The 26,421-nt window shown below is 46.0% G+C and overlaps 1 long non-coding RNA gene across 2 annotated transcripts in view; it reads left to right on the top strand.

Annotated features, from left to right (window-relative positions):
- The window catches only part of LOC105471773 (uncharacterized), a 58,221-nt gene that overhangs the window by 17,560 nt on the left and 14,240 nt on the right, over positions 1-26,421 (top strand). For both annotated transcript variants that reach the window (XR_011611980.1, XR_011611979.1), the window contains exons 3-4: positions 9,819-9,886; positions 11,277-11,460. This is a non-coding gene — a long non-coding RNA (uncharacterized lncRNA). The remainder of the gene's footprint in view (positions 1-9,818; positions 9,887-11,276; positions 11,461-26,421) is intronic.

Here is a 26,421-nt window from a genome sequence, read left to right on the forward strand (position 1 = left end):
GAGAGACAGGGAGGACGGCAGGGAGGGGCAGTGAGGAAAGTGGGGAGTTGAATAAGCCTTGCCAGATTGGGAAATGAGACCCACAGGGAAACACGACTCCAATCCCTCCTCAGGCCATAAAGCCTTGTTCACACACCCTCCCCAGCAGCTCTTCCCACACACATGTGTAAACAACAGAAAGGGCTCCAGGGAGCTGGGCTCTGAGCAGGAGTGGGAGACAGAGATCAGTCTGAAGTCTCCTGGCTTGGGATTTAGGGAAAGTGTCCCTCAGTTTCCTCATCTGTAAACCGTAATAACTCAATCTAACAGCTACTAAGCTGTCGCCATGGCAGACACTCCCAGTTTCTTTATGTGCATTCACTTACTCCTCACGACAACCCAATGAGGCAGGTCCTATTATTGATCCCACTATACAGATAAAGAAACTAAGGCTTGGAGAGATAAAGTCACCAGCCAGAGCTTATATCATGCACCCTCAGTTCACCCACAAGACTGGCTATTTTTCTACCTGCTTCTCTAGAGGCTTTTGTGGCAGGACTTGTATCTTATTCCCTTGAAATACAGAATCTTCCTGGACCTTCTCCTTCCATGCTCCATTTTTGTCATCAGTAGGCTAGGGACAGAAAGAGGGTAGATGAATTTTCTTTGGTACTAAATTGGCCTATGGGTCAAGTGGAAAGTTAGCCAGGGATATCGACCCATGCACTTGGACAATACCTCCCCTGTTTTAAATTTTTCTTCCACACATTTTCTCTTGGCCTTCACAGCAGCCTTCAAATACAAATGAAGCAAGTTTTCCTCATTTATAAAATGAGGGCAAAATTGCCTGTCTTGCAGGGTTGGTATGAAGAGTAAACGATTATAGGAGAGCCCATAGGACAATGTCAGGCACACAGTTTACTCTTACCAAATGTGAGGTCCCTTCCCAAGTCTAGGAGAGTGATGGCGCTGACATGGAGACTGGACTATGCATGGTCTCACAGCTGAAATTCCACCAGCCCAGACTTCCTCCCTGGAAGCAAGCATGACTTAGCATCCTGTGCTTCTTCTCTAGACTACCTTTCTCCCTGCCTGTTTCTCCTCCTCTCTCCCCACCTCAAATGCCCCAGAGTTACAAGTTCTAAAATAAATTTACAACACGGTACTGTGCTTTAGGACAAGAATTGGAAAGAAGACCCCAGATTTGGAATGGATAAGGGATGTTTTGGGGGTAGGATGCAGAGACAGGGAGAGAAGGGCTCAGGTCACTGAGGGGAGGAAGGGTACATGGCACTGAAAGATACACAGATGAGTGCATACGCAGCACATGCACACACATGCGCATGCGTACACACACATATGTACACATTATCCAGTGCCTTCGTAGGCTACACCTGTGGCAGCGGTGGGTAGTCTTCACAAATGAGCCCCTGCTCACTCTAGAAAGCTATTCAGGCAACCTGTTCCTGTAGGAAACATTCATTTTAGGGACTCTTCTGAGAAAGAGCAATTGGGGTTAATATATGCATATAATCATATGTAATATAGCTCTGATAAAGGCTCTGTTTAAACTCTGACCAACTGTGCCTGAGGACCAGCCTCCTTGGCTGGCCTTTTAGTCCACATGGCTACCCCTGAGATATCACCACAGTTCCTTAGGGCACCACAGAGTACAGTTGGAAAACCGCAGCCTCAAACCAGAGAAGGAAGAAATGCAAGGTTCTGAAGTTGGGGGCAGGGGGACCATGGTTGACTCTCCGATCACACGATGCAGGCAGTTGCCTATGCAGCTCTGGAGAGCAGATTGCCTGGTCCTCTACTTGATGGCATTCCTGAACCAGAGCTGGATGGTCACCTCCATATATCTTGCTTTGTGAAATCCTTAAAGACCCCTGCTTTGTTTAGGCTGCCACTGTTTGGATTTTCTGTTATATGCAGGTCTGCTCAGGCCCCAGCTGATCCATCATGCTATTATTCCTCTCCTGGCCTCCTGCATCCCGGGCTGACCTCCCACACTGATGCTCTCTCCTTCCCCCAGCCTCATTCATGACTTGACAGCACTTATTCTCTTCCTCCATACAAATCATTCGAGATACCTTCCCTGTCTGATTCACTGCAGTATCCCCAGGGCTCAGATCCATGCTTGGTACACAGTAGGCACTCAATGAATATTTCTTTTTTTTTTTTTTTTTTTTGAGACGGAGTCTCGCTCTGCCGCCCAGGCTGGAGTGCAGTGGCCGGATCTCAGCTTACTGCAAGCTCCGCCTCCCGGGTTCACGCCATTCTCCTGCCTCAGCCTCCCGAGTAGTTGGGACTACAGGCGCCTGCCACCGCGCCCGGCTAGTTTTTTGTATTTTTTAGTAGAGACGGGGTTTCACCGTGTTAGCCAGGATGGTCTTGATCTCCTGGCCTCGTGATCCGCCCGTCTCGGCCTCCCAAAGTGCTGGGATTACAGGCTTGTGAATATTTCTTAAGTAGGCAAACGAATTATCTCACCAACCCGGCATTGCTCTCATTATCTGACTGCTGCTCGGCCTACTCTCAAACCCTGACCCCTTGTCCTTCTCCTATCTCATATTTCTTATTGTCTCTGAAAGATCTCTATTTGGTTGGCCTTCCAACCCCTGCAACAAAACTTGTCCAAAGCAGAGCTTGTTATCTTTCCTTCCAAGCCAGAGCCCATTCCCAACTTCCCAGTTATTGCTAGCAGCACAATTAGTCTTAGGACCGGGCAGTCATTTCTCTTCATTTTTCTCTTTGCTTGGCGTTCACTCCCTCTTTTGACTCCTGTCTGTTCTTTCTCAGCAAGGTCTCCCAGTCTCTGTACTCTCTTTTCTCACAGCAGTTCCTGATCCGGGCTTGGACTCTGCAATGGAAGCACCGGCGGGCAGTCTTCCTTCCTACTTTGCACCAACACAAGTCAAGTGCAGGTCCTGCCAGTCCCCTGACAGAGAAGGGCTCGAAAGTGAATGTCACAGAGAGCACTCAGTGAGTGTGGGATGAGGGATGAGTAAAGGATCCCACATCTCCTTTTCCTTGAGGAGAAGGATCCTCTGTGTCTATCGTACCTTTGCAATTAATGCAGTAATTCTGAGGACAGACTGGAGGCTCTTCTCAATTCAAGTTTATTGCATCCCCAGAACCAATCTAGAAACTTTACTCCCCTCTACTACCTTTACACCCTCACTCCTTTTCCCTTTCTCCTGATTCTGGGCCTTAGCCATTCTCTGAGTGGCTTCCATACAACAGCTGGGGAAGCACCCATGACAGGAGCTCACTGCTGAGCTCCACAGCCTGCCTGCAGGAGGCAGGGGATCCTGACCTCATCCACCTACTGCCTTCTCCTGATTCTGTGCTCCCTGGCTTCTCCTTCATCACTCTCCTGAAAATACTTCAAAGCTTCCTGCTCTCTTCAATGCTGACCCTATGGTGCTATTTCCCAAATAAATAAATGACAGAGAAAGAAACAATAACTCTTCACATAGGCAGGGCAGGCCATTTTCTTCACCATCCACCTTCAGTGAAAACTCTAATTACCTAATCCTACCTATAGGTGCTTCTCACATGAAGAATGGCAGAGAGGATTTTGCCCACCTTAGCATGCTTTCTGGGTATAACTCTATGTCCCGGATAAGCTTTTGGGCTCCCTGCACCCCACACTCCTCAGTCTATTTGTGCCAACTGATTTATGCAGGGCTGGGAAGCTTCCAAAAAACAAACAAACAAACAAACAAACAATTTGGGATTTGGACATATACAGACATGTCTGATGACATTGGCAATGCCTTCAAGAAAGCCAAATTGCAGTGAGGAACTTCAGGGGACAGATCCTGAGGGAAAGAAGCCACCATTATGAACCAATCTGGAAACAGGACCTGAGCAGTAAATGGAAATGTTTCTGCATAGAATGAGGCCAACACTACTTGAGCCTCCTTGCAGAGAAAAGGTCGTGTGTATGCAAAGTGAAAAGAGCTAGAACATCTTGGAGCTCAGGCATCCCTGCAAAGGAGTCACAAAGGAAGAGAGAAGCCTTTCCCTTCCCATTCTGTAGATGTTCAGCTAATAGTTGTCCAGAGAAAGTGGTGGTGGCCACTCTTCAAGGGGCAGCCTGAGCAGAGTGATGATGGGGACACAGACAAGAAGCAAGAGGCACAGAAAAGAGATTCATGAAAGCAACATGGCAACCCTGGAGTACCACCTGAGATGGCTAGGAGGAACCACGGGAGGATGGCAGAGGGTGGTAGCCTTAAGTTCCTAGCCACACCTCTCCAGTCCCAGGAGCCAAGCACACAGTTCCCTGTGACCTCATTGTACCCAAGGTAGTGAGGTGAAGAAGCATTTAGATTATATAAAGAATCCTCGGCCACACAGTGGCTCATGCCTGTAATCCCAGCACTTTGGGAGGCCGAGGTGGGTGGATCATAAGGTCAGGAGTTCTAGACCATCCTGGCCAACACGGTGAAACCCCATCTCTACTAAAAATACAAAAATTAGCCGGGCGTGGTGGCGGGCTCCTGTAATCCCAGCTACTCAGGAGGCTGAGGCAGAAGAATCTCTTGAACCCGGGAGGCGGAGGTTGCAGTGAGCCAAGATCGTGCCACTGCACTCCAGCCTGGGCGACAGAGCAAGAATCCGCCTCAAAAAAAAAAGAAAAAAAAAAAAAAAGAATCCTCCACTCAAGGTACATAAGCAAGTACAAACAATTATGTAGGAAGAAAGAAAAAGACAACAGGCTTGCAAAGCATTAAGCATATTTGCAAAAGCTGAGTATAGACAGTGCAGGTTCTGCTTGGTCAGGATTGAATGGGAAGGGGAGGAGAGGCCAGACTTTGGTGTCCACTCAGCCTGTCCTGAGCCAGCACTGTCCTTGGAGTGATGGAGGGTTTGAGTAAGTACAAAAATACTGGAAGCCTCAGACACTGGCAAGTCCAATCCCTCTTTTACATGAATAAGCACCTGGGCTTTCCACAAAAGAAAATGGTTAGAAGTAGCATTTGGGTGGCACATCACAGAAAGCCCCCACACACATTAGCCTGGATGATTCTCACAATGTCCCCATGAGATTGTGCTGTCCTCACTGCAAAAGCAAAGAAATAGAGGTTTGATAGTATTAAAGAAAGTGCCCAAGGTCTCTTGGCTCCACTGCACACCATGCTCTGTGAAAGACGGAAGGGGTGGGAGGCAGGGGATAGTGGGTTATGCAGAGGACAGCTTGGTGAGATATTGCAACCAGTAGTTCAATACAAAGAATCCATGTGAGTGAATGAATGAAAGAATGAATGAAAACCTGTGAGATATTAATAAACATCATCAAACACAAGCTGTGTAGGTTTTTAAGAACTGAATAATCTCATTAAATAGTGGGAAAATTTAAGATTCCAGAAAATTCAGAAAATATATGGGCCAGTGTTTGGTGTACATCAGTTCATTAAAATTATAGATGTGAAGACTCTACTCATAAACTACTGAATCAGAAATTCTGGGACCTCCTTCTATTCAACAAGCTGCCCAAGTGATTCTGCTGTGTGTGAAAGTTGGAGAACTAGTGATTTAGGTTATAGTTTAATTTGTAATAATCAAAACAAATAATTAACTGCCTTGTAATAAACACTCACATTCACTGATTGCCATCATGTCTCTTTCTGATAATAATAGTGAATCTACATGAGCACTTACTCTCTGCCATATGTGTAAATTCTGATTGAATTTTCATAAGAACTTTGCAGGGCGAGTGTTATTATCTTTACTCAATAAAATCAGGGCTGAATGCTCAGAGAGATGGAGTGACTTGGTTAAACAAACATTGTTAGACTGGGCCAAAGCTGGCTCTGCACCAGGTCTGCCTGTCTCCAAGCCCGTGCTCCCTCCATCACAGCCAGGACACCCCTCCTCCTTTGCATGAAGTTGGACCCAAGGCTGGGCTGGGAGGTTCAGAAGTGTCTCTCATAACTTCAAAAGTGATGAGCATGGTTCACAAACATGAACACTTATCTATCATTGCAGCAGCAAATAAGAACTTTTGAGAACCCGGTGACCAAAGTTGAGAAGCATAGATAGCCCCCAAAAACTCTAGAAGAAACAGAGACCATGCCTGTGAAAGAATGATGAATTAGAGAGGGAGTTTGAGGGATAACAGAAGATGGAGAAATGGAGGCTGGCTTGAGAAATGTAAGTAGCCTAGATCTGGAATCTGGGAAGGAAGGAAGGGAGTGAGGGAGTGCAGTGGAAGGTGCTGCAGAAACGAAGTTGGGTGAAAGGGGAAGGAAGGAAACTTCCAGATGAAAGGATTCAAGGATATGCCTGCTGTGATGGAGGTGGGTAGAATGAGAGCAAGAGCCAAGAGAAACAGAGAGAGAGAGAGAGAGAGAGAGAGAGAGAGAGAGAGAGAGAAAGAAAGAGAGAAAGAGAGAGAGGCCTTGAGCAGATGATTCACCAATGCATGATTTGTAACATCATGCACTGTTCACTGGTCACTTGGAAAATGTTGGTTCACTGAGTCACAAAGATCCTCCAAATGCACAGTGAAAAGCCCCACTGTACACCCGGAGGTAAATAAGAAAGGAAAGGCAAACGATCTTGAAACAGCATTGACCTCCCAGACACCCTGAAAGGATCTCAAGGAGTCCAGGAGTCTCAGGCTTACACCTTGAGAATTACTGCTGTGGTGTAACGAAAAGCATTCTGAACTGGGAATCAGACAAACCGCGTGCTATATCGGACTCACCTTTTCATTAGCTTGGGCATGTCCCTGAACTTCTCTGAGCCCTGTCAGACAAGCTGGATGACTCACTATTTCTTAACAATTCCCCATGAATTTCCCCATCAGAGCATTTCTCTGCTCTGCCTAAGATAGACTCTTCTCTGCCCAGTTCTCCAACTGCCACCTGCCAACTGTACCCCTTCTTGAAGGCATAGCCAGTAGCCACCGTGATAGGTTCTCTATTTCCCCTCTTCAGACACATCTCTCCTTCTTAGGCCCTTTACTGCCTGTGTTTGGACCTCTGCTGGGGATCTTATCTCACTCTGCCCTCAGAGTAAAAATGACCACAATCCTTGTCTGGCAACCCCACCACTTCTGGCACCCCCACACCCCCTCCCAACTGGACTGTGAGTCCCTGAAGAGCAGAGACCACCAGGTCTTGTTCATGTTTGTCTCCTTCAGCCATTAGCCCAATGCCTGACACCCTGTGGAAGTGAAATTAATTGGTTAGCATGTTTCAGAAAGATCTATCTGTAAGGTTAAATGGATATTTATGGGAGAAGAGGCTGGGAAGAGGTGACTGGGAGGTGAAGGGAGAGGAATGGCGGTAAAGGGAAATAATGAGAAAACTGACGGAAGGGGCCTGAGGGGAGAGGTCACAGTGTACACCTATGGGCTAAAGAGACAGGGTGTGATGGGGGCACAGTAAGAAGATAAGAAGGGCATTTTATGGTGGACTTAGAGGATGGGGAGGGGAGTGGAATGCTTGGTGAATGACATTCATTGGACTAAGACACTAAAGAATACTTGGGATGAAAATCAGAAGAAACTGGGTGCAGGAGCTGAGTCCTGGCTGCTAGATGACTGCTTGTGGGACTGAGGGGCATGAACAGAGGTGCTAGCAAGCCGACCCCATTCTCTCTGCACACGATGCCAGGGACGCCATTGGATCTCCTGTGTGGGGCTTCCTGAGAACCCCCCTTCCAGGCACCTGGAAACCTATGCCAGCTCCCACACATCTGGTGAGGAGCAAGCCCACATGTAGCACAAGTGGAAAAGAGTAAGACACTCAAAACCTCTGTCTTTTTCTCTTCAAATATTTGCAGAGGGAGTGTGGCAGGAGCTCAGGGAATGCGGTGCTTATTGCTCACACTACATTAAAATTCAGATTGGCTTGTGCAATATCCCTGGCATAACCGCTCTGTGCTGATATTTTTATAACTCTTAATATCAAACAAATTGCCTCTTCACTGAGACAGTTTAATGTGGCGGGGGCCGTGCCCGCCAGCTTCCTCATGCCAGCCCCATAAAGATCATCATTCTGTTACTGGGGACAGAAGAGCTATGAATTTACTGTCAAAAATATGACTGGATTTTGCAGAGTAAATCTTGGACTGTATTAAAAGGATCATTTTAATCTCCACCACATCTTTTTTTACTAATAAAATAAGGTGGGGGCCTCCAGGTTGAATCATCTATGAATCATCTTTCTCTTTTTTGGCCTAGGTTCCTGTTTTTGTCATATTCATGCCTCTTCTTCAGTCATCAATAGATGCCTTTGGCTCCACCTTACATTCAATAGATGCTCCCTCTTTTCTTCATGATCTGGGAGAGAAAAAGACTTGAATGGATTTTTCTAGAAAATCCCCACCATACTTCAACTTCACGGTCAACAGAATCTTCTCTTCTTTGGGTAACTTTTACCCCAATGGCATCTGGGGAGTAGAGAGAACTATAGTTGAACATTACACTCTTCTTCCTGAGCTCGTTCCATCAAACACTCCTTTTATTACAAATACATGATTTCCTACATAATTAGGAAAAATAGACTGTATTTATTGAACAATCAGTTCTCTCTTTCATTTATAAATCAAGGACCTAGAGAAATGCCAATCAGAGCAATCCATTCCAGATAGTATGTATTCCCAAATTGAGTTGTTATAAATCAACCCAAAGCAAATAAACCTGACATTTTACTAGCCGAAGTCACTTTACTGTAGGTAATCAGTCCTTTCCAAATATTGAACATAGTTTGTGAACTCTATCCTCCCACCGTTACTGCCCTACAGAGCCACTCAGAGACCCAGGATACTGAAGTTCAGAACAAGTGAGTAAGGTGTCCTCCAAGAAATACATTGATTGGAGGAGTTGTGTCAATAGAAGTCTCAGTACAGTGTATGCAAGTGCTGAATGGCAGCACAAATGCAAAGAACAAATGATCAAAGGGTTTTGCATCATCTTCCAGCCTTCCTGAGACCACACACTCCAGACTGATAGACAGACAGACAAATGGACACCAGTCACACATCCTTGTTTTCAAGGCAGGGAGGAAAGCTTCCACTTGAAAAGTGCCCAGTCACTTGAAAGGGTTACCTATGTGACGTCACATAATTTTGAATGTTTTTCTCTCATATCTTTATAGCTCAAATCCTCTTTTTCTTCTCTACTTGTATTTTATGAAATAATACCTAGGATGACTCCACCATTTTCAAGTTTTACATTTTAATATACTTTGAAATTGGTATCCTCACATAACTTACTTAACACCAATCAGTGGTACCGTCACCCATTATTATAACTTGACACACATTTGTTTTGTGAATGTTTTAGGAAGATTTGAACTGAATAATCCTTTTCTTTAAGTACCATATCTTTTTTGATTCTTATGGCTAAAGCCATATCTACTTCCTTTGCTTCCAGAACATCCCAGATTGCCCTGGCTTGCAGCACTGGTGGTCTTTGAAAATCTACAACATTTTAGAAAGGCTGATCCAGGCTAGGAAGTCAGACCAGGCCCTGTAGAATTGTCAACTATTAAAATATGTCACATCTTATGCTTATGAAACCAGGAAAAATCATAAATCACGCTTTTATAACTAACTGCTATGGTCTGAATGTGTCCCCCAGAGTTCAAGTGTTGGTAACTTAATTTCCAATGTAACAGTGTCAAGAGAATGGATATTTAAGGGTTATTGGGCTCTGTCCTAAGGGTTATTGGTGTCTGTCCTCATTAATGGATTAATAGTGTTATCATGGGAGTTAGTTATTGAGGGAGCAGGTTTCTGATAAAAGGGATGAGTCTGCCCCACTTTCTCTCTTAATCCTTTCTGCTCTCTTCCCCTTCCTCCTTCCCTCATAGAATGATGCAGCAAGAAGGTCCTCACCAGATGCAGCCCCCCAACCTTGGATTTCCCAGCCTCCAGAACAGTAAGAACAAAAAAACCTTTTCTTTATAAATTACTTAGGCTATAGTATTCCGTTATAGCAACACAAAACAGACTAAGACACTGACTGTGCTAAAAATGGGATGATCTGGGCTGGGCACAGTGGCTCATACCTGTAATCCCAGCACTTTGGGAGGCCGAGGTGGGCGGATCATGAGGTCAGGAGATCAAGACCATCCTGGCTAACACAGTGAAATCCCATCTCCACTAAAAATACAAAAACTTAGCCGAGCCTGGTGGCGGGTGCCTGTAGTCCCAGCTACTGGGGAGGTTGAGGCAGGAGAATGGCGTGAACCTGGGAGGCGGACCTTGCAGTGGGCAGAGATCGTGCCACTGCACTCCAGCCTGGGCAACACTGCAAGACTCCGTCTTAAAAAAAAAAAGATTGATCTGAATAATGCAAAAGAGGAAATCTTGATAATATCAAAAATTTAGAAACAATCAAAATGAACAAATAAGTGCCTTGTTAAAAAATAACCATCCATAGAGCATCCAAACCTATAATAAAACACTGTAACCACTTAGAATTTTGTTATAGAAGAAATATTTAATATGATATAAAAAGGTATTTACAATTTAACACTGAATGAAATAAAGCAGGTCAAAACAATGTTTACAATATGACCTTTTTTTTAACACATACGTATTTTGAGATTGAGGATAAATTCCAGACTGTTTATAGTAGAATAACAGGTGATTTTTTTTCTTCTGTGTTGCGTATCTCTGTTGTCTTAATGTTCGATGGAAAAAATAGGTGTATTGCTTTCAAAATAAGAGGGAAAAAAAGTAGTCTGGAAAATTGTTTTCATTGCACATCTGTGGGAGTTGAAAATTGAGCCTAGAGCTTATAAGACATTCTTGTATTCATGCATCTCAACAAATAATACTTATGGCCTAAGGTAAGCTAGCCCTGTGGTATTGCAGAAAAACCAAAGACCCACTACCTGCCCTCTGACAACTTATAGTTCTGCCACTCAGACAAGAGAAAACTTAAATCCCTGCCTTTGAGGTGAGAAATGAGGGCTCACTTCTGCCAAGGACCTCTGAGGCTGCCACAGCTCCTTGGACTGAGGTTGGAGCCAGCACTGCCTCCTGTGCCCTGAGGGTGCCTGGGACCCCCGCAGAAAGCTACTGAGGTCCCAGGGGATCAGGGTGTGGATGAAGTAGTCTGGGCCTGCAGCTACTTCCTCAAGTCCACTCTCCCACCCGGACAGCCTGTCCCACTGCCCTCGGACACCCACCTCGTCACACTCTTCTGTTTCTCCCCTTCCCATCCTCTCTGTCCGGTTTCTTCCAGGCCACTTCCAAAGAGACCTGCTGCTCCACCCTCAATCTGTTGCTTGTGCCTTACTAGAGGTTTCTGCCCTTTTCAGCGCCACATCCCAGGGAAGGAAGAAACATGCTCCAGGGCTGGAAGTTCGTCTTTGAGGGGAGGAAGTTCCCTGGAGTCTGCAGCAGATGGGGGAGGCCCCAGTGGGGCGCACGTGGATACATTTCTGGGAGGAAACCAAGTACCATCCGCTCTCGCTCGCTCCCATCCAGTGTTTTCTTCCCCCAGTGAGTCTCTTAATTTTGCTCATTTATCTTAAAGAGCTCCGTAAGCGCCGTGGGCTCTGGTTGGGGGTGGGGGGCGCACGGGGCCTCCGACACCCGACCCCCACGCCTGCCTCCCAGAGGAGCCATCCAGCGCGGACCAAATCTCATTTTCCTACAAATAGTTTGTCAGAAGCAGCAGGGCAAGTAATAAATCACGGAGAGCGAGAGCGGAGAAGGGAAGGGGGGAGGCTGGCGAAGGGAGGGCGGGGCCGAGGGGGCGGAGGGAGGGTTCGTGGCGCAGATGGAGGAGCGCGCGGGAGGGTGCGAGCGGCGGGGAGGGGCGCAGGCTAGGGAGAGACAAACGGAAAAGGAGGGAAGGAGATCAAAGAGACAAAGAGAGGAAAACACGAGGGAGGATGAGAAAGGGAGAAGGAGCCAGGGGAGTCCAGGGAGAGGAAGCAAAGGGAGAGGGAGAGACTGAAGAGAGGAAAGGAAAAGACTGGAAATGATAGCAAGGGGTGAATCAGGAAGCAGAGAAGGGGAAATAAAAGGAGAGGAGAAAATGAATCCAAAGAGGATGCCAAAAAGGAGGAAGGAGAGAGGTCTGGTAGAGAGGCAGATCCGGAAAGCGAACGTGGGCGAGGAGGTGCTCCATATGTCCTGAACCCCCTCTATGCCCTGAGCCAAAGGGGTGCCTGTAGTCTGACTCCTTGACCCACTCCTCCCCACCTTTATCCCTGCTGCCTGCTCCCGGTGGACTGATGCAGGATGCAGGTAAGGATGGGGTCATCTTGGTCCACTGTTAGCCAGCCTAGAGAGACAGTCATTGCAGTGTGTGTGTATGTGTGTGTGTGTGTGTGTGTGTGATGGAGACAGGGAGGGGAACCTGCATATCACCTATTATGATGAAAACATGCTCCCTTAAGCAGGCGACTTCATTCTTCTGAGCCTCAGTTTTCTGATCTAGAAAATGGGAACAATAATCTCTCTTTGCAGGCTTGGGAGAATTGAAAGAGATGACCCACAGGAAAAGCATCTACCACATGGTAACACGGTACAGGCTGTTGATTAGGAAACGCAGCCTCCCTTGAGTTTCTGTGTGGGTGAACCTGGCTCCTGGGGCCCCGGGTGGGGCTGCCAGGCTTCAGAATCTGCACACTGCTTCACCACCCCCGCAGCCTGTGATCCCAAGCCAGGCCCTCTGATCAGGCAGCTGTCAACACAAGCACACTCCAGTGCTTTCTGCTTTGCTGTTGGCCTCCCTCGGGAAGCTTTGAACACTAGTGAGATCATCATTGTCAAACTCTTTGGGCTCTGGTGCAAGGGCAGTCAGATAAGGAGGAATATGACGTGCCAACCCTCCACTTTGGTCCCCGGCCCCCAGCTTCACCTTGCTGACCTCTGGCTCCTGCTTAGCTCAGGAACTGTGGGCTCAGAACAAAGTTTAGGTTCTTCTTCTCTGATTCACCCCTTTCTCCTTCCTGATTACTGGCATGGAGCCACGCACCACAGGAAAGAAATCGGGTAACTTTACAGATGGGAGGAATGAAATGGTGCTTATAGGGGCCTGTGTTGTGCTGGGCACCAAAGTAAACTGCCGGAGGACAGGGACCTTGTCTGCATGGCCCACAGAACTATCCTAGCACAGTGCTGGCACATGTTGAGTTCATGAAATGAATAAGTCATTTGATATTGTGAATATGCATTCACTTATTCACATCTTAAGATTAAAAACTGTTATTCCATTTTATGGAAAGGGCAACTGAGACACAAAATCACAGGCAGGAAGTGATCAAACCAGGGGTTGAATCCAGAGCAATCTGTCTCCAAAGCATGCGTTCCTTCCACTGCAGCCCGTGGCCTCCAGGCATCCTGCCCGTCAATGCCTGAGGCACCAGGGAGTCAGAAATGGCAGAGACCGAAACCCATGATTCCTGCTGGACCTTCTCCTTACCTCCTAGATTCTGGAGCGGGCACCCCACAGAGCACTCCGTTTGAGGTGGCCCATTCATTTCTGGGCTCCTTGCCATTGGCATTGTCCTCTAGCTCTGGACTTCAAGCTATGCCTCTCTCAGACCCTCAGCCCCAGCCCACTGCTCTACTTGGGACTTTGAAGATGAGGTCATGTGCCTCAGAACTTCTCTCACCTCAGCTCTCAGGACCCCAGCCGTACCTCCTCTGCCCCCCTCCCCTCTAACCCTCCAGCAACGTGGGCTTCCTCTGGGGACCTCATGTTCAACCCTGACAAACAGCAGAGTCCAGGGAAAAGAGAACCAGGTTCCGCTCTCCTGCCATGTACCAGTTAGATGACTCTGGGCAATTCTTTTCACCTCTCCAGGTCTCAGGTTTCTCAACTGGAAAATGGGGATTTTTTTAAAAAATTCATGCCTCACTTCCAAGGCTGTCATGAAAATGGATTAAGGCAAAAGCTGTGAAAGTGCTTTACAAATGAGAAAGCCTCCTATTCTTCACTTTCTTCTGATGGCAGATCCCCAGCTCTCCTTCCCAAGGTTCTTGCTTTCCCGGCACAATGTACCCTGAGCACTGCAGGTGCCTGTCCATCTTCGCTTCATGAAGAACCATGATATGTCACCATTTAAAATCCAAATAAAGCCTCACGAGTGAATCTGCTTACAGGAGACAGAATAAAGCAATGGCCAAGAGCTCTAGCAAGAGTAAAAAATCAAGTCTCCAAATTTTAGCTCTTCCACTTACTAACAGTGTTAACTTTGAACAATCATTTTACTTCTCTAAGCCTCAGTTTCCCCATCTATAAAGTGGGATGATAATGATACCTGTCTTATCAGGTAGATAATGTATATGTAGCTTTCCTGCCTTATCAGGTAGATAATGTATATGTGGCACTAGGGACACATTAAATACCCAATAAATGGCTACTATTGTTATCTCCTCTTATTTTAGTCTCGACTCTTGAAAAACGAATCAGTTGTCAGACTTCATAGCTTGTTACCTCTCTCTCGATGGTCCCATTGTCAGTTCCTTGGTGCATAACCTTGTTTTCTCCTCCTTCATTGATGACCACAGCCTCCTTTTCCTGCCCCCAAGTCACCCACCGCACTCTGTTCTGACCTTATCACCACCATGGGTTCCCAGGGAGCCAGACCACAAGAGGAGGAGGGAATGCAGATGAGGGGAGGGGACCTGCCCAAAGTCACAGGGGTGCTACATGGGCAGAGCATCTTCTAGGTGCATGAGGCCAATCATTTGGATTTTCCCCACCCAAAGTCCCGACAGGGCATCGAATTCCTTAAAGCCTGAGACTGGCTGCCTTTGTGAATGCCCTTTCTCAAAGCCCTTTGCAAGGGTGACTTCGTGGCCTGGCCTCCCTCTGCCTATGCTCTGTCCCAGCCCATCTTTCCAGCCCCTTCCGATTACTGTCACTCTCTACTTCCCTGACTGTCTTGCCCTACCAGTAAGCTTTCTCCCATATGATTCCTTCAGAGCTTGTTTATGCATGTGCCAGTCCTCAGACTGGCTACTGGGGCAACAGGAGAGTCTGAGGCACAATCTTTGTCCTCAGAGTACCCTAGTCTAGTGGGTGCCGCATGCCCGGTTAAACTCCCATCCTAATCTTGCAGCTCAAGCTGTCCTGTCAGTCTCTGTAGCCCACCTTCCTCCATGAAGCTCTCCCAGACTGGCTGACTGATTCAAGGCTACTTCCCAAATCCTCCCAAAGGGCACCATTCCTCTTTGGAAACTATACGCATGAGGTATTTTTATCTCCTTTTAAAAACTGCACCCCTCTCTCTCTGTTGATATAATATACATGGCTGACATTTTAAAGTCCATTTTCAAAATGTATACTATCTTGTCTGTGTTTCCTGAATATAAAAGTCTATGCCGGCCATATTGCATTGCATTTGAAACCCCTAGAGGTAGGGATCTCAGTTCTGTGTGAGTCTGAGGGTATCAAGGCCCAGAGGCCATAGCAGGAGAGGGCAGCCAGGGCTGCCTTCGGGAGGAGAGGAAAGGCACCCAGAGAGCTGCCAGAGCCACACAGATGTCATTGGAGGAGGAGATGAAGTGCTGTGGACATTAGAGAAGGAAAAATCCATTTCTGGATGTGGAGAATCCAGGGATGCACCCATCCTTGAGGACCAATTCAAATGCTATGCCTGGCAGGACAGCTTCTCTGATCCCCCAAATGCATTTGAGCTTCTAAGGCAACACCCCAGTTTCCCCGGATTCACTTTGTGACACTTAGTGGATTCTCTGTGGGAGTTTGGGACAGTTACATTTGTGCACAACTTTGCTTTCTCTCTTTATGACTCAATTTGGTAAACTGCTCCTGAAAAGAGGCCAGATTCTATCAACTTTTGTATCCCTTCCCTCCACAACATCCCCCTAATGTCATGCCTCATACTAAGTAGGTGCTCAATAAATGTTTGAGGAGGAGAAGAAAGAAGGAAGGGAAAGAGAGAAAGGAAGAAAGAAAAGAGGAGATAGAGGAGAACAGAGAAGATGTAGAGAGGAAGAAGGACTGGAAGGAAGATGGGAGGGAGAATGGAAGGAAGAAGTGAAGGGAGGAGCATTAAGGAAATGCCCGCAGGTGGAAGCAATCCCCTATAAATGTGGGGGCTCTTCTCCGTGCTCTTGCAGTGCCAACAAGGGGCCCTGGGAACAGATTTAATTCCCTATTGTCACCCTGGGGATAGAGCCCCTGTCTCCTAAGCACCCTGTGTGGAAACCAACTCTTTATGGATAGCACTGAATATATGTTTCCAATGAGAAGTAACAGCTGCAAACTCATTAGGATGATTAAGATGGCTCAGATCACCAACCTTGAGCAGGATCCAGTAAAATTTTAAAAAATCTTTCAGCACCACTACCCCCTTTCAGAGCAGGAGGTTGCCAGGCAGAGGGGAAGTGCCAGCAGCCAGGGTCCTCTGGCCCAGGTGCAACTGGAGCTTCCAGGTGAGAACACAACCGCCAGATGGCAGACACGTGGTGATGGCTGGGAGGTCCAGGGCCTTTGCGCCTTGCATATGGGGCAGGAAAAATGCAGTCTACTGAAGTGTGAACCAAATGGAAATGTATTCTCACATTTCTCTTCCTTTTTCTGAGACATGGTGGACCTCGGATTCCCATGCTGGTTTCTTTGTAGCAGGTTAAGGATTTGTCCCACGTGCAGGGGTGAGCCAGGCCTAGGAAGAGCAGTGGGCTGGGGCAGAGTTGCTTCGAGCTGATGGCATGGCTTTGGGATATTTGTTTGCCTGACCTTGTCCTAATCTGTAAAACCTATTTTTGCCCCTCAAGGTGGTACCATGTCACAGTTTGTCTATACAGAATTTCTAAATGGGATTTGGAAAGTTTCTTTTTATTTTTTTCTAGAAAAAATCTTAGACTGCGTCTCTCGTTATTTCTAGTCAACGCAAATCCTTCACCCTCTCCACATACATCTCATCTTTCTTAAGTGTCGCTGACCACACGAGAGTCTCCTCTGCTCTGAAACTCACCCTGCACTCTGTGTCGATGACCTGGCTACTCTTCATCACAGGCTTCCAAAAAATCTCCAGGCATTCACTCAATCAGAGGATCTTTTATCAAGAACATGGTATATGTAAGGCTACAGGAGAAACAAAGATGTGTCACAGTTTCTTTCTTTGAGGAGCTTCCTTCCAGGAGAAATAATTTAAACAAAAAAGTAAATTATTATAGTATAGTATCCTGTATTTCATACACATAATGCCCTACAGTGAATGTCAAAGTTGATCAAAATTTTAGAGGTCATCTAGCCTTTAAAATATCCACTTCCTCAAAGGGTGGCCCTACAAATCCCATCACAGCATCATCTTTGCACCTAGCATTTGGAAGGGCTAAGTTTTGTGGTTATGGAAAGAGATGAGAGCCTCTTGATGGAATTATTTAAGAGAAATGCCTATTCTTCTGCGTGCTTCCATGTCTCTCTCAATCCTGTTGGCCATTTGAATCCAGGGTTTAGCCTCTCCAGTCCTCAGTTTTCTCCTCTGTTAACCGAGAGGGTTGGACTACGTGGCTTCTGAGACACTTCCAGAGCTAACATTTTATGATCTATGATTAAGACTGAGATGACATTGTTCAGCCCGCTGTCCAGAGGGTGACCCACCAACTTTCATAAAAACAATCATCATTAACCTATGTTAATTGGTCAATAAAACCATCACAATTTTATAGCATGAAACCTGAGACCTGCTGAGATCAACGCTACTGGTGAGCCAAGTGGAAGTTCAGCCTTAGAAACGAAATTGCTGACTAGTAACCCCAGTGTCATATTAGTCAAAGTGACATAGACTCAAACTTATTCTGGTTGAAATAAAAACAACTGATGAAGAAACATAAAACAATCTTGGGGTTGGAAGAACATAGGTCAATCAGACTGTGGGGGCTTCTTGGGGTAAGGACTGCTATAAATGAAATCCAGAACAACTATGTTCTTCTCCTCTTAAAAGACCTCATCATAACCACACTGGAACCCAGGCAACCTGTGGTCGGTGAATCAGGGCTGGAGCCTGCCATCCTTTCTGAAGTTTAATCTGCTCATTATTTGTCTCGTCTCAGGTTTGGGGATCATCTCTTGTTCCTGATTCTCCACTTTCCCCTTGGACTTGATAGAATTCTGCTGATCTTTTAGGCTCACCCTCAAGATATTTCTATTTTTATGCCACCCTATTCATAATAAGAGTTATCAAGTGTACCACCTACTATGTGCCAGATGATTGTTGTACTTTATCTCAGTAAATCCTTCCAACAACTCTAGGAGATTGGAATTTTTCTCACCAAAATTTTATACTAAAAGAAACTGAGGCTCAGAGAGTTTAGATAACTTGCCAAGGTCATACACCTGTAATTAGGGGAGGCAGGATTGAAACCCAGGTCTGCTTGCATTCAAAGTTCTTTTTCTAATATCTAGACCCCTACCCCATTCAGTCCCTGGGCCAGGTCTACCTAGCACCCCTCAAGGAAGAATTAGATAGTCACTCTATGAATTATCAGTAACTTCACCTTGTCCAAGAGGAGCAACAAAATGTTAACCAGAGCAAAGTGGGGGTTGAAAGCTGACCTGACCTTGTCCCAATCTGTAAAACCTACTGATTAGGTGCTCAATAAATGTTTGAGGAGGGGAAGAAAGAAGGAAGGGAAAGAGAGAAAGGAAGAAAGAAAAGAGGAGGTAGAGAAGAATAGAGGAGAGGAAGAGAGGAAGAAGGGCCAGAAGGAAGATGGGAGGGAGAGTGGAGGGAAGAAGTGAAGGAAGAAGCATTAAGGACATGCCAGCAGGTAATATGCATTTGAGCGGAAAGGCAGAGACCATAGGCAAAAACTAAGAGGAGACAGATGATGAGTTTGGGAGTCGGGGAGGTAAAAGGAGCCAGACGCTGTTCAGGTGAGAGCAGAAAGCCTGATGAACCAATGCAGGACATGTGAGCCTGCAGTAGGAAGTGGTTTTTAGCACAAGGTACATCCTGCCAGGAAGAAAGAAGTCCATTACAGATGCTGCATGTGGTTGGACAGGCGGAATCCTTGAAGGTCAGCCACCCAGCTTCCATTATTCTGTGTCATCTGTGCCAAGAAGGCTTCCAGGCCAGTACAGAAAGCCAAAGTCACTCTAGTTAGAGCTGTAGACTCTGTGTAGTAACTACCAGGTTAAAAAATACCAAAGTATACATGTAGACTTACAATCTATACACCTACCAGCTTCTCACTTATGAAGACCACAAAACAGTTGCCATAGTGTTCCAAAAGTCACCCCTCAAATGTGAGTTGAAGTCAGCCGTGGTGGAGTGCACCTGTAGTCCTAGTTACTTCGGAGGCTAAGGTGGGAGGATTGCTTGAGTTCAGGAGTTTGAAACTAGCATAGGCAACATCGTGAGACCCCCATCTCAAAAAAAAAAAAAACAAAAAAAAAAACAAAAAAACAAAAAAAACACAGATAAGTAAATAACTTGTCAACATATTATAAGGACGCTCTGCTTTGAGACAACGTGTTATACAAATGTATAAATGCATCAAACTTTGTTCTGGAGGAAAGGATTCTTCAGGTTACCTGTAGGTTTGAGTTGCCTGAATTCAACTTAGACATGAGTTTTCTAGACTGCATCTATTGTGTAAAGTGATGATGATTTGCAGGTATACAACCCTAGAAAGCATTGCAGGCAGCCACAGTGATCACCTGCCCATGCTACTGGAAGTTTCTTTTCAACTTGGTATAGCAGTCAGTAGTCATTTTTGCTGTTGTGATATCACTAACCAGAAACACTCCAGAAACATATGTTAGCAAGTTAAATGAGGACATGACTGGTTATTATGTACATATTTAATTAACACTCCTATTTGTGTAAGACATAATATGGTGTTATATGCCTATTCTCAATGCTTGATTAGCAATACATAATATTGTTAATGTTTTAATGAAGAATAATACCATGGTCTTTCCCAAGCACTCACACTGAACAAAGTCCCTAATATGTGAGAAACGTTAACTAGGAGCCACAGCCTTCCCAAGCTATGAGGACTGAATCCAGCTCTGGTTCTTTTGAGTTGTGGGTTATTGCTTAAATTGCTTCACCTCTCTGAGCCTCGGTTTCCTCATCTGTACCTTCTGAAGGAGACCTACCCTTGAAGGCCTGCCCTCCCCAAGCTTTGCTCTCTTCTTGGAGAGCCACTTCTTCACCAGGCTATCTCCCACCATGTGGCCTCTGAGCCTGCTGCCCATTCTGCCTGGCTCACTGTTCTTCCTTCATAGCCCACACGGCTCCTGTCACCCTTCAGGTCTCAGTGCAAGCATCAGCTTCTTCGAGAAGCCTCAGTGCAGAAAGGATCAAGTCAAATCCTTCCGTCATCATTTGCATTTCATGGCATTTATCGCTAATGCAGATTTCTGTGCATTTGTGTGACGATTTCATTCATGTTTATCTCCACCAGTGGACTACAGGTTTCTGAGAAGAGACACTGTGACTGTTTATACTCACCACCATACCCCAGGAACCACATCATAGTGGGAGCTCAATTCATGTGTCATGGGTGAAGGGACAGCATTAATCAATCAGTTGATATGAAACAGGATGACATCCATCTGAATCATCATCATCATAAAAAAAGAAGAATAGCTGACTCCCACCCTTACTGCACCCTCCCCCAGTACATGACCCTGACCTTCAGGAACATATCATCTCAAATCATAAACACCTGATCTTACAAGTGTCTCATTCCTTCTGCCAGCTACCAGCTGCCCACCGCCCACCACTGACCTACTGAGCTAGGGTGTCCTGAGTGAATAGCACCCTTAATGGCAGACACAGGTAACCAACTGCCTTCACTCTTATGCTCCACTGCTTCCTTTTTTTCCCCAAATGAACATCTTGTCCTTCTTCCCTCTTTGCCTCTCTCTTTCAGGATCAGCAGAAACCCCTAAACCATTTTATTTAACAAATCATCCCCTGGTTAGTATCTTTAAAGAAATCTGTGCATTTTCTTTTTTTTTTCTTTTTTTTTTTTTTTTTTTTTTTTGAGACGGAGTCTCGCTCTGTCACCCAGGCTGGAGTGCAGTGGCCGGATCTCAGCTCACTGCAAACTCCACCTCCCGGGTTTACGCCATTCTCCTGCCTCAGCCTCCCGAGTAGCTGGGACTACAGGCACCCGCCACCTCGCCTGGCTAAGTTTTCATATTTTTTAGTAGAGATGGGGTTTCACCGTGTCAGCCAGGATGGTCTCGATCTCCTGACCTCGTGATCCGCCCGTCTCGGCCTCCCAAAGTGCTGGGATTACAGGCTTGAGCCACCACGCCCAGCCTCTGTGCATTTTCTTCCTTCCCTCTCAATTTACCCTTCCCCTCTCATCATTCCTCTCTCTCTTTCTCTCTCACCATCTTCTCCCTCTATCCATTCTATTTGTGAGTCAAAAATTGACCTTAATAATGACTGATAAATGCAAGACCAGTGCTCAAGTGATCTGTCTGAATCAATGAGAAGCAAGGTGGAATTAGATGTCATAAAGAAATGGTGCCACCAACCTAAAAAGTCCTTGAACATGCCACATCCTTCTCCAGAGTCTCCTCAAAAGTCTACCCCTTCAACATCCCTTAATTGATTCTCTTTCTTCAAGAGGTCAGCATTCAGGGTACTTGCAAAAACTAGTATATTCAATTTTCAGATGCATTGTTTAATTACTCACACAGCAACAATATTATGTGCTTGTTCATCTCATTGAATACACAGATGTGCAGGGTCTTAGCTATACTGTGAGTGGCTGATTAGGGAAATCTAAGGACAATTTGTATTATTGTTTCTATGCAAAAGGTCTGGACTCCTGAGCTCCTTTGTAATTTTTATCCTCCCTTCTGAGAGTTGCAAGCAATCTGGTAATCATGGAGAAAGATCTCTTCATTAGAGATAAGACCACCCAAATTTTAAAGAATGCTGGCAATGGCCTGAGAATGCCAGGTCTTTGCTTTAGGATCTAGATGGAACTCCCAGACATATGACCTGGAACAAGCTGTCAGCAGCATGCGCCCCAGGATCCAGGGTAAATGAGATTCTTGTAAAGTCTGCAGCAGCAAGAGCAGCAATACTTTGCAGAAGTCCATTTCCACCACCCTGAAGGGATATGCTGTGCCTGGGACCTCTTTCTTCCTGTCTTCTTGGTACAGCTGTGCTTTTCCTCTCTCACCATCCAGCCATCAAGGGGGCCTGTAGTCATGAGATCATAAAAATCACAGCAGCAGCAACAGCAGCCGTCTTTCATGGAGCATCTCCAAGTGTGTGCCACACCTTTTGCAAACATTGCCAAACAACTTGCGGATGAGAGGATTCAAGCTAAATGACAGAGACTGGGTCAGGAAGCTGAGGTCTGAACATCTCTGGTAGCCCTCTTTCCTCTAAGCCTCTGAATCCCCTGTCCATTCTCGGTCCTGGGAGCTGACATGAGTGTGTCTGGGTTCCTGATCGAAGGAGTCATTTTATACAGAGTAGACAAAACCCAAATTGCAAGTGTGAGATGCATACAGAAACCAAGGTGAGCCCTAGAGAAAAGCAACCCAGGTCCAATCACAGGCGTAAGGGGAGAGGGGGCAGAGCAATGGGCCTGAAAAGAGGAGCAGTAAGAGCAGGCATCCCCTGGTCCAACACTCAGGATAGGGTCCATGGGGAAGGTTAGGTAGCTCCACGATGCACACCTGTTCAGACATGTCATGGATTTCAAGGCAACCGGGACACCAAAGTGCCAGAAATGGAGCGATCACTTGCAGAGCATGTGAGCACACACACTTTAGGCAGTAGGTGGGGCTTTGCAATGTTATATATTATACATGGACCAAGTCCAATTTTTAATGCACCAGGGAAATGCACTTGTTAAAAGGTCTCTAAGAAGAATAAAGAAATTTAAGATGACTAAATAGGGAGCCAATTTAAGACGACTAAATAAGGAGCCACCCCACCTGTCCTGGCCTGCAAGCTCGTGTTTTCCCAAAGCAGGCCTTCCTGAAGTGGGACAGCTGGGCTGACCCTAGCCGATATTTTATCAGCCTACCTCGGTTTCTGATGAGCAGTGAACCACTGATTATTGCCACTGATGGCTGCTGTGTCCTATTTGTAGTGGTCTCTGGGGAGGAAGATCCACAAGCTTCTTCACAAATTCATTTCAGCTCCTCTCCTTCTTCCAGGCTGAGACTTCCCCTCTGCTGCCAATCTCCCATCAACCCCCTTAAGATGAACAGGCTGGGTCACTATCCCCTATAGTTCCTTCGTAGGCTAGCCGGGCTGTATGAATTTCATAATTCTGCTGCTGCTTCTAACACAGAACACCCAGGTCTACCTTCTTTTTCCTGAAAAGAGAGAAATACAGGACACAGAGCAAGGCATTGGGGCATAGGAATGGCACAAGTCAGACTCCTGGGAGGGCGTTCCAGCTTTTCCACTTATCAGTGGGATCAGTTTGGCCTTGTAACCTGGCTGCTCTGAGCTACAGGTTTCTAATCTGTATAAGGTAGACAGGAGCGGCAGTTACCATGAAGGGTTCTCGGGATTACAGAAAATCATGTGTAGGGCACCTGGCACGAGGCAGCTATGACTACTACTGTGGCAGCCTCACAGACACAAAATAATCCTTCCATATGGTTAGGTTTAAATCAGGTTAACAAATACCCATTGTGACCTGCAACACTAAGCAAAAGTACTATTTGGGAAATGAGAATGGAATACTAGACATGGTTTCTGTCTGAAAAAGCTCGTAAGTGATTTGGCAGAGACACCCAAACCCCTCTTACCACTAAACACACACTTCCATGCCCCTGCAGCAAGATGGTCAGGCTAGGTTGTTGAAAGGAGGCAAATTCTCTGGTGGGGTTTTCTTCTCTTTGGTCCTCTGAGCTCTCTGTGAGATCTGTGGATTGTGGCCCCTGTAGATGTATCTGAAAGATCAAGCAGAGGTTCCTTACCAATAAGAAGTGGAGTGAAGAACAGGGAGGAGGCCACGTTGACAGTAGGAACATGCCCTACTGTCAACTACGCACGTTCTCTGCCCTAGTCTCTGTGCTGTATGTTCATTCCAATCATTTAACTTAATCCTAAAACAGCACTGCACATACTACAGTGGATGCTGTGCTGCTTCACCCTGATCCCCCATCAAGATTAAAGGACTCATTTCCCAGCTCTTGGACCTCTCTGAACTACCCTTTATAGAGAGCCAACTCACCCAAGGTCAAGTCCCACATCCAATGAGTGGGCAATATGGGGCTCTAAAGGCCTGGTCCCCCTCTCCCCAAGTCAGTACCACTCTGCAGAGCCATCCAGCTTCAGGGCTCTGCATCACCTACATTGCTGCTCAGCTTCTTCCTCTGTCCAACTCTACTTCCTTCTCTTCCCCAGCAGATTCTGCTCCCAGAAACACTCCACAGTAAACTTCCTGCGCACTTATTTCCCTGTGAAGAAACAGAGGCTCAGAGAGACTAAGTAGCTTTCCCTAGGTCATGCAGCTTTTAAGTGATAGAGCTGGGCTCAGATCCAAGGTTGTATGACAGCAAGACTGTCATTTTCAGTGCACGAGATGAAATCCCTCGTTAGGAATTCAATGACTCAAACTCTAAAATTCCCTGGAAGAAGTAGGAAACCAGTAAACATCCAAATGAGATAAGTTCTTAGAGTTTAAAACAGATTATAGCACTTAGTCCCTTCTCCTACTGCGAAGCTGTCCCTAACCATCTATGCAGACTGTCCCATGCAACTAACAAGTGCAGCAGGGCCCAGCTGGACAGCCAGCAAGAGAAGCCCAAGAACCCAGGCATGGGGTTCTTACAAGCCACTTACAACTCTCAGCTCTACTATGACTTTACATAAGCTACTCACCATCTCTGGATGGGCTTCAGTTTTCTTATCTATAAAATGGAAATAATAGCCATGCCCCAAAATTGGTTTTAGAATGAAATGAAACATGATAAATATTTTTTAACTATCTTGAAATGCATAAAATCTTCCAGTTCAATGGGAGTGCAGAGCCTAGAAAAGGATAAAAGGGTGTTTACCCAGACACCCAAGGCTGCTACCACCAGCTTCTCAGCCTTGAGACTTGGGTTTCACAGACTACTGATGGCTCTCAGGGGACTGTCTGACTAATGTTCACAGTCCACCCTGGAGCAGCATGAGACATGGACATGTAGGAGATTGGATGTCAGAAAACCCAAACTACACAGTCCCAGTTTTCTCAAAAATGAGCTCTGTGAACTTTATAAGCAACCTCCCCTCTCTGGCTCGTTTTCTCTTTATTGAAATGAGGAAGTTGGACTGGATGCTCCTTAGTTCTCCTTCCATCTCGGGCATGTAGAATTCTGTGATGCCTGGTGCCCTCTTCAGAAAGTGTTTCTTCTCCTCCACCCTACTCCTCAATCTCAGACTTCAGCATGAATTCATTACACCAACCTTCCAGCTCCACCCTTCTCTCCTGTTGGGGGCCAGGGGCAGGGGTGGTGGGGAGTGATGGCTTTGCAACCCAAGCAGGAAGCAGAAAAGGAAAGGACAAGATTACTAGCAAATCAAAGGTCACGTAGAGTCCATGGTACCCTTGGACAACAATAAGCTCACGCTGGTGGCTCTTTCCAGGAGGATGTATGAATGCCGCTTACCTAAATGCCAAGCCTTCATGGGCAGGTCTGAGTGTGTACCATGCCACATGCTGCCTGGTTATGCATTTATATCACTCACAACACACCCCATTCTTGACCCTATAGAGCATCTCGGAAACTACACTCAGATCTTACCATAAGTCAGAGCAAACACAGTTAGGAAGGAAAACGTACTAGAGAAGAGTTGAGTAGAAATACACCAAAGTGAAATAAACCACAGTTGTTCAGAAAGTCAGTTTGCAAAGATAATGACCAACAAGTTCTGCCCAGGCTAGGCCTTGCCACTTTGCCCCTATGCACCTTGGCACCTGAGGCAACTGGAAGAGAGAGCAGCTGTAACTATCACCTCGTGGAAGCTTTGGTTTCTGCTTTTTGCAAAGCTCTGCTCTGAGAAAGATGTGCTTCCCAGGAAAAGAGAGTGGGTGATTTGGTTTGCTGGCATAGAGAATGTTTCCACAGTAAAAACTCATCACCAGTATGTTGCAGCTTATAAAGAGATTGCTTTCACTTTAGAAAGGTTTTTAAAGCAATGGAAAGGTTTCAGGAAGAAATACAGAACACCGGTGACACTGAGGGCAACAGAAGAACTTTTTCATTTTGTTCATTCTTCATGTATTCATTCAAAAGTGCTTGATAAGTAGCTGCAATTTACTTGAGTGTCAACCAAAACTGTGAGAATCCCAGTGTCATTTCAAATTGCCCTTTTAGGAAATTAAGTAGAAAAGTGATAACGAGTAACGTTTTGTCATCAGTTCTAAAAAACCATTTGTGAATTCACTTTTATACAGGTTTTCTGACAATAGGGCCACCAGGCATTTTGTATTATACATGCCACTCCTGCCAACTGTAGATGTGATATTTAGAGATGATTCCGT

This window comes from Macaca nemestrina, chromosome 13, assembly GCF_043159975.1.
Source record: "Macaca nemestrina isolate mMacNem1 chromosome 13, mMacNem.hap1, whole genome shotgun sequence".
NCBI lineage: Eukaryota > Metazoa > Chordata > Mammalia > Primates > Cercopithecidae > Macaca > Macaca nemestrina.